We start from the raw sequence: 9,930 nt of genomic DNA, 5'->3' as shown, positions 1-9,930 counted from the left end.
TTCACCTGCTCGACTTAACCTACACACTTTCATTTGCGTGGCCCAGCACAGCTTCTTCTGCCTATATTTTTTTTCTCTCTGTTGACTCAACAAAAAACTATACTATATCACTCTTCCTGTTTATTCGCCTCTCTCCGATCTATATGTAATTCACTTTATTCTTACTTCAGTTTTGGTCGGTTCATTTTGTTTTCTTGGTTTGAGTTATGGCCCACCGGTGGTGGACGGGGTCCGTCGGTCTTGAGAACTCGGGTGACTCGATGAGGAAACCGGATCTGGGATTTTCCATGAACGAGAGTGCGGTGACTACGAACCACACGGGGGAAGAAGAGGAGGAGAAAGAAAACAGCGACGAGAGCTATTGACGTGGCCAACACGCGCCGCCCGAGGGGTCGTCCACCGGGCTCAAAGAACAAGCCCAAACCACCGATATTTGTCACCCGAGACCGCCCCAATGCGATGCGAAGCCACGTCATGGAGATTGCTAGCGACACCGACATCGCCAACTGCGTGGTCCAGTTCGCGCGAAGGCGCCAGCGCGACGTGTCCATTCTCAGCGGCAGCGGGGCCGTCGTGAACGTTACTCTCCGCCAGCCCACGGCTCCTGGCGCCGTCATGGCTGGCCAAGGTCACTTCGATATCCTCTCCCTCACCGGCTCGTTTCTCCCCAGGCCATCACCTCCCGGTGCCACCGGTCTCACCATCTATCTCGCAGGAGGCCAGGGACAAATCGTTGGCGATGGGGTGGTGGGCCCACTAGTGGCGGCTGGTCCAGTTTTGATAATGCGGTGAACCATCTATCTTACTTAGTTCAGCCAGTTAATTAATTACCTTCTAGACTTTATTTAAATATAACAATAATATTAATATTAATATTAAAAAAAAAGACCTTACTGCCTCGGTTATGGTCACAAGAGGAGTAGAGGTGTACATACTACATCGGTTGACTTGAACCGAGGCGAAATCATTAAACTTTAGGCCTCGATTTAGAATCGAGGCATAAAACTCTAGACTTTTTGCCTCGTCTGTATATGCCTCGGTTCAGGAATCGTTACCAAATGACGAAAATAACCGATGTCGTTTCCCCTGACTGCACTAGTGCTTCCAGAAGCCTCCGACCATGTTTCTTGTGATTTTCGCTTAAATATGATAGACAAGCATAAAGAAGTTTGTAAAGCACTACCACTTTCCTTGGATAGCTGAGCATCATTACCACTTTGATGGCTTGGTCTGCGGAAGAGAGGATTTAGGGATTGCAAGCACCGAATCGAACCCTAAACCCCAACCAGGTTGCGATTTGTTGTGCCTCTCTCCACGATTTCCTCCTATCCTTCAAACTAGCATGTACTATGTTTAGTATGGATTGCTTATATTCTTACCCCATGCTTCACGATGACGGTAGAACTCCTCTTTGGTGACTTCATCACCACAAATGATGAACGGGGGAAAAGAGAATTTACGGATGGATGGGGATAAATGACGGTGAAGAACTTGAATAATAGTGATGAACTTGGAACAAGAGTGAAGAACATTCAATGACAGTTACGAACTTGGAACGAGAGTGACGAAGACTCACATAGAAATTAGGGCTTGCCCGTGAAAAGACTTCGACCTTTAGAAAAAGTGGGACTGAAATTGTAGTGGGACTCCCATACTCAGATTTAAAAAATATTACGACAGGTGTTTATTATCAAAAATTTTCAATCTCTCATGTATTATAACAGGTGTCCATAACTCTTTCATAATACATTTTGAACTTATTTACAAGTTTGTCAGTACATTTCATATTATGACTGATATTCATAACTCCGTCATAATACGTTTTGAAATTATTTACAAGTTTGTCATCGCGTTGCACATTATTACTGGTTTTCATAACTACGTCATAATATATCTTAATTTTATTATAATTTTGCTACTAGTCAACATGGGTAATTTTCACCCGTGATAATAGGTCATCAAATGTTACTTTTCCACTACTTAAGCATTGAGTGATCCCTTAGTTCTTAAGTGTCCTATGTTAATCTATACTGTAAAGGCATTAAGGTAGTCAAATATTAAATCTTAATATTATTACATACATGTCAATACAAGACACCAAAGTATAATGTGCCGTTAAATATGTGTAAAATGAAGAAGTAATATGACCAAAACAATTCCAATATTGAAAATTGTGCGATGAAAATCAAATTGCAATTGTATGGTTGCACGAAACTGCATAAAGAATATGGAAAAGTCAAAAGTGATAGAGGAAATGTGCTATATTCAGAGGACATTGCTAATGTAAAACAATTTTTTGTCACTTCCATCTAATTTCCTCCAAAAAATTGTTACGCAGTTCAATCTTTTGCTTTTTTCAGGCTGGAACAATGACAGAGTTCCTGAATTGGAGATCAATTTTTTAAACAAAGACAATGCAAACAAATTAACTGAGAATTTCTCATAAAGAAAATTATAAATTTTATAATAATATAAATTACAATTTTTTTCAAAATAACTCCTAGGGCATAGGGAAAGATATTCTGAAAAAGAGAAAGGAGTTGGCTTTAATAAAAAAAAAAGGGGGACATGTAAATACGTGGTGCAGTGGTTTGAAGATTTTATCCCATCCATTCTTTTATTTTTCATTTATAGAAGCTTTTGAGATAATATTGTCCATCCACAGCCAAACTAAAACTAGGTTGAATTTTTTTAACATGGATTAACGATTGAACTGTGCCCATGATGCTTAATAACAACATTGAATGAGCCAGAAGAGCTACTATACCACTTTCAAGTTTAGCTAATTAAAAAGATATTTATGACTGCACAATTAATGAGATTTATTCAACAGGGCCCAAAGTGTATTTGGCATAAAGAAAGTCTCAAGGAGAAATGAAAAACGTGCTTTTAAAAAGCATTTAATGTAGCTTCTACTAAAATTTTATTTTAATTACTACAGGGCTGGCAAGATAGCACAGGTTACCACTCCCACCAGGTATGTGTACAGTGGAATATTAATCCCTTCAAGGTATAGAAATCTCCAAAGGAGACTTTACCCGACCTGACAAATCCTTAAATTGTACTCCTTATATTTGAGTTTGGGACTAATTCAAAAGCAAAAAAAAGTAAGAAACCCTAACAACAACTAACATAAACCACACAAAATATGATTTTTGGATACCACCTTGAAAAATGATGTGAATTTGATTCAATCCACTTGATAACCACTCGAGCACTTGAGAAACCCATCAGCTACTTCCTCGTTCCCATTTCTTTTCATTAAGGGTAATGCACAAGGATTAAGAAATATTTAATAGATGAATTTCTAGACTAAATTTGCCTTAATGCCATTTATCGTAATTATAAGTAGTGACAAATTAATACTCCAAATTTGTAAGCATCTCAACTAATTTCCAATAACAATAAATGTAAACTACTAAAATTTCTAGTGCCACCAAACGTAAATGAGCCACAAAATATAAATTTCAGCAAGATTCAATAATCTTTCCAATGAATTTGCATTTTACATGGAAAAAGTTTCCATTTTAGTGCTCACTCTATGAAACATTTCATAGTACTCAATGTGAGAGGCTTAAACATGCTATAATACCTAAATCTCCATAAATAGTAACCCCTTAGATAGACTCTCGTGTCCTCTTGAAATTTAAGTTCGGAGATAATTCAATCCTCAAGCTAAATTAAGTTTGAAACTAACCCAATCCTCAAAATCCAGCTATGAAGTTAGAAGAGTTGTCCCTTATGACGTGATTGTGAAGGCTGATCTGAAGTAACTATTGATGGTCCAGACTGCAATAACTGACCTGGGGTAATCAGAGAAGGGGCTAATGTCTCTGTATGGATAGAAGTTGATGATCCAACAACTGCAGGAGACAACTGGGTCCAGTTTGATAGGGCAAGCTTGAACCTAAAATTGCATTTAGTTTGCTGTTGATGGGTGTGGCACTATAACACTTATTTCTGGACCAGAATTAATCAGCGAAGTCAGTGACGGTAAATGTTTTTAAATGAATGGGATGTTGAGGGATGCTGCGAAGAAAGGAAAAGAATGTGGTGGGGGAGATCGCGGAAGCTTCCTCTTTCGAAGAAAACCACGACGGCAACGGAATGGACTGTGTTTTTCTTTTTCACGTTTCATATTAGGGTTTTATTTTACAAATTTTAGGATTTCGTTTCTTGTGTTCTTGATTCGCCTATGCAGATTTGATTTCACAATTTAGGGTTAGGATTTGCGTTTAAGCTTTTCTGTGATACTGTGATTTGGGGTTTTCGTTTTCGATTTAGAATTTTGTTTGTAAATCTGATTTTCGCAATGAGGGATTTTGGGTGTTTCTTCTCTTTTATGTGATTGAACAAAAGTTTTTACATATTTGTCTTATTGATTCCCATTTTTTTTTACCAAGTACCTTAATTCAAAGAAAGAACTTTGACTTTGAAAAAGAACTTTGAGTTTATGAATCTTAAATTCCCAAAAAGTGATTCCAGTAAAAGAAGCCAAATCCCTAAATTCTTTCAATGCGAAGTGCGAATGAACTCTAATTTTCTAAAATGAATTCCCAATTTTTTAAATTGATTCCCAATTTTTATGACCCTAAACTCTGAGTTTCTTTTCCTAATCCATAATTCAAATAAACTATTCAGTTTAATCCATTTTTTCCAAATGCTTTAAATTAAAAAAGAAAATAGACGTTAGAATCTCCTAGAATAAATAACAAACTAGAAAATAGACGTTAGAATCTCCTAGAATAAATAACAAACTCCACGTTATTTAAAACACTAACATCAGCATGTCATGTATACGTCAGTCTAACAACATTGCTCCAATCTAACGATAGAGGTCTAATTGCATCAATTTTACAAAATTTAAGACCCAATTCAGACGAAAAAAAAGTAAGGGGTCTATTTGAGATTCCCTGCCAAAAAAAGGACCTAGCAAATGATTAAACCTTTTTAAAAATATTATCTATTAGTCTATTTTAAATTATTAATTAATAAAATATTAAAAATTAATAATAGATAGTGTTTTTTTTAAAAAGCGTTGTTTAATGGTACCACGATAGATAAATTTTTTAAAAAAAACATTGTTTATTGGTACCATAATAGATAATGCTTTTTTTTAAAAAAAAAAACTTTGTCTATTGTTCCGTGTTTTCATTTATAGCACTTATTTAAATAAATGTTGTCTATTGAGCGATGTCTATTTAGAATTTTGTAGTAGTAAATTGAGGTAGTTATCACAAAATTTATACCGATCAAAACAAGGTAAGCGTTAATTAAACATTGAATTTTATAAGCACTTATCATACACCGAGTATTATCAACCACTTTTGGTTCCCCTACTCAATTCTAATTAGTCTGAGTTTAACCACTCATGGTATCCAAGTATTATGACCACTTCTGATATCAACTCTAGACAACCGTCTATAGCATTTAACTCTCCTAAGCTAAACAATACAAGTGTTTTAGTTTTCTTATCCAAACACAAACGGTGTTTGATTACAAGTACATATTTTAGTAACTCTTAATGAGAGGATAAATACAATAAAATAAAGTTGTTAAGACAAGATCGTCTAGAGAATAGACCGTCTAAGTAATTCATGTTTTTGAAGTTTAACAAAACAATCAAACGAAATATTGTTGGGTATGAAAAACTATTTCAAAGAAATAATATCTAAGAGAAAAATATTTTATAACATTTGTTACAGAAGAAATCAAGCTTATAAATAACATTTTCTAGACTGGATTTTCTGATGAACTAAGTTTATGAACAACCTCTAAGAAAAGAAAATGTCTCTCTTTTTAAATCATCCAATAGACAATATGAGTAACAAGTTAGCGTTTTATGAACATAAAAGCCTATCTCTTTTATAACACTAAAGCTAAAAAAAAGTTTTATTCAATACAGTGTTAATTCAAGCAAAGCATTTTATGAAATACATCGTCTAATGTATTATCGCTAAATGCTACGCTCACAAATTGATTTTGATGAAGAATCTAATGTTTTACACTATCTGATAATCATATATAAGTATGCTTTACCAAATGATCCATTTATTATGATATGACAAATGATAAAATGTCTTCAACATGCAATACAACCTGACATATATCAATGTTCAAAATACTCAATGCATGTATGATAAAGTGTTTCGATGCTTGTGTACCTTGTTCTTGATATTTGAACAGATAACTGAAGTTGGAAGATATAATCAGAATCACCACACCTAAGAAAAAAAACGTTGTGAGAGTGAAGAACATTCTTAGAATGTTTCCTTTGAAGCCTTATGCTCTATCATATCATACAAGATCGGTTTTTCTAAAGGCTATGATAAAGATATATATCGCTACAAAGTAGACTAAAGTCTAGCTTTCCACCTAAAGGTTACCTGCTTTCCTGAAGTCAATTTCTCTCTCTCTAATGGTCATCTTTCAAGAAAAGGTATAAATAGACGAAAGCTTGAATAAATGATAAGAAGGATAATATAGTGAACTCGTGAACGCTCATACAAGCTTACTATGCTCATATATCGTCTGAAACTAAATATTTTCTAAAAGAGAAAAACCTTAGTAAAGCTCAAATTTCTTTGTATTGTTTCTATCTTCTCTTTGAGATTTATCAATTTGTACCTTTGCTTATAACATGTTTGTGTTGTAAATTTTGAACATAATTAAAACACTTAGGGTTTAGCTCAATTAAGTTAAACAATCTAGACGTGTTGTCCAAGGTTGAACTAGAAGTGATTAAAACACTTATAAACTAGAAGGGGTTAAACTCAAACTAGTGTTGTTAACTAGGTGAGTCAAAAGTGGTGAGAATACTCTTTGTAAACCTAGAGAGGTAAAAATCGTGTAATCTTTGAAAATATTAATGGAACTCCTTAAAACTTCTTAAGGAAGAACTGAATGTAGCTTAGTTTGAGTGAACAAGTATAAATTTTTGTGCTTTACAACTTTGCTCTTTGAAACATTTTCCATTCACGCACTTCATAAAAACCAGCCTCTAAACATCTTACATAAACTATATATCTTTCAAAAACACTATTCACACCGACCCACCCGCCCACCCTTTAGTGTTTTCCTGTGATTTTAAAAGGTTCAGGAAACATTCCAAGAATGTTTTCCTATTTCACAACATCTTTCTTATCCATGTGCAAATTTTTTTAGTAGATCTTGGTATTGGCAATATCGGTACAGATAAAGAGAGAGAACACAATTTAGACAAGGTACAATGTGTACATGCACTTAGTGATCTATATTTTGAAAGAGTGTTAAAGCATGATTAGTAATAGAAGCGTTTTTCTACGAGATATATAACATTTATTGCTTCTTTCACAATATATACTTTTTTCAAATATTATTTAACCTTTAATAATTGACTTGTCACCATTTTTATTACAAGCGTTTAATAAATATATTCTTATATGCACTTTGTTCAGACGCTGTACTACACTAAATGATATTTCGTTTAATGTTGTTTGTTAAACTTCAAAACTTCGTGATGCTAGATATTCTATTTAGACGATCTTTGTTTTAACAATTACTCCCTTTTTCATGTTTAACAAATACTCATGCTAAACGAAATATGTTTATGAGAGTTTTGAAAGAACTTAGGCAATATTCATCAGAGTCTATGAATTTGAAAAATATTTTGATATTACTCATAGCATAACTGTATCTTTATGAATTGTTTCTTCATCTCATGATATAACATTTATGTATTTTCAAGCTATTAGAGCAAATGAATTTATACGATATGTTTCATAACATACACTACTAAAAAAAGCTGGTATTACCAACGAAGTAACAACCATAATCTGTCCATAAACATGTATTACTGACGGATACTAACTGTCGGTAATTACCGAAGGATATATCCACCGATAATTACCGAAGGGTATCTACCAGTAATTACCCAAAGATATATCCGTTGATAATTACCGAAGGATATATCCTTTGGTAAATCTGTCGGTATCTTCGGTGCAGAATGCATTATATATTGTATTAGTTTACCCTCACAATACAATTAACCTACATTCAACCAATTCTCACAATACAATCAATTAGACCTCTATTCAATAACCAAGTAATACAAATTCTAACCAATGTAACTCCAAGAAATATATATATATATATATATATATATATATATATATATATATATATATATATATATATATATATATATATATATATATATATATATATATATATATATATAACTCTAATTAATACTACTTTTCAAGGCAACTTCAGTATTGCCAAGTAGTATCCAAGAAAGTAGATAGGGCTAAAGTAACCCTGAGTCGTCTCCCTACGAACACGGAATTACTTTCGAATATCTGACTCTTATGAATGTTATGCAATGCTTAAAAGTAATTGTTGAAGAATGTTTAAAGAACAAATAAGAAACTTAAAAACAGTTACGATGTGATTGTAAAGAATAATAGGAATAATTTCCTCCAAACTTATTAGCGAATCTTACTTTAGTATCGTGGAGCACAAATCTTTGAAGAAGTGATTGATTCCAATGATTGGATTTAACACGTGTATTGACAAACAACTAAAGGCAACAAGGATTAAAGTCTCCATAAATACATGGAAATCATGACTCTTCATACCTTGAATACTTCCCTTATCAATATTAGCACATCTAGCCAAGTTTGAAGAATAACCATATGACATTGTAGGCTCATTAATCCATCGATAAACTATTCTTGCCTCGTCTTTTGTTAACGTGTAATTTTCTTTTGGTTTCAACAACCTCTCGTTATCTTGCGCCTTCAACTTTAAGTCTCTTTGGTCACAATATAAAGGTAAATCTTTTGTTGGATTTTCATTATATTTTGTCTTGGCATTAACATTTATGACTGTGTTGAAGATGTAACACCCCAATTTTTAGGAATTCTATTGGTTTAAAATTTAAAACTTTACAAAAAACGCGAAAGCGCTTATTTGTCAAAATATAATATTTGATACCATTAATAAAAACTAAGCATCTAAAAACTTTAAAACAATAAATTTTTCCTCAAATTCAACTAAGGAGATCAATCAAAATACAACTCACGGAAATGATAACATCCTTTAAAAACTTTTAAAATCCCTAATATAATTCCCAGCACAAATCCTCGTTCTACACTAATCCATCTACACCTGTAATGACATATGCTCCCGTATATCATCATACATTATACCATCATCGCATTCGCATGCACAAACACAAACAATAGGGTGAGCTGACCGAAACAAGACGATACATAATCCACAGTTCATTGATATCACAAATATAACAATCAATCCAAATTATTCATATTAAGCACAGCCAACGAATACTTTATCACATTATTACCAATCAGTAAAATCATCACTCCACTTGCCAAAGTGCCACAACATCTTGCCATCTTGTCTACTTACCAAAGCAACATAGTCCAAGATCCTTCTGCCTACTTACCGAAGCAGCGTAGTAAGGTGATATTGTCTACTTACCAAAACAATACAGTATAAGATATTCCACCTACATACCAAAGCAGCGTGGTTTATGTCAAACTAACATCTCATCACCCTACCTACTTACCAAAGCAGCACAGTCCAAAACTCTTCTACCTACTTACCAAAGTAGTGTAGTCACTAGTAAAAAATTGGGTTTTTACAGCGCACATTATGCCACGGTTCAACGAAAACCGCAGCATAATGGTGCGCGGTGGCAGTTTTGTAAATAAATCGAACATATATGCCGCGGTTCTGCTCCAAACCGCGGCATATACTCCAGTCAACCATTGCCTTTGACGCCACGTATGAATAAAAAATTAAATAACAGAGTATATGCCGCGGTTCTCTGGGCAACCGCGGCATATACCCCTGCGAATTTATTGCATTTGCTGCCAGTCAGAGAATTTCAGAAGTTACAGGGGGTATATGCCGCGGTTCTCTGGG

General features: G+C 34.1%; 1 pseudogene; it reads left to right on the top strand.

The window, feature by feature from the left end:
• The first annotated feature begins 206 nt into the window (after positions 1-206).
• On the top strand, positions 207-792 carry LOC124847099 (AT-hook motif nuclear-localized protein 20 pseudogene; annotated as a pseudogene).
• Positions 793-9,930: the final 9,138 nt, after the last annotated feature.

Source organism: Vigna umbellata, chromosome 6, assembly GCF_029865625.1.
Source record: "Vigna umbellata cultivar VRB3 chromosome 6, Vumbellata_1.0, whole genome shotgun sequence".
NCBI lineage: Eukaryota > Viridiplantae > Streptophyta > Magnoliopsida > Fabales > Fabaceae > Vigna > Vigna umbellata.
Note: the sequence above shows the minus strand (reverse complement) of the source record. Positions and strands in the feature narration are given on the sequence as shown.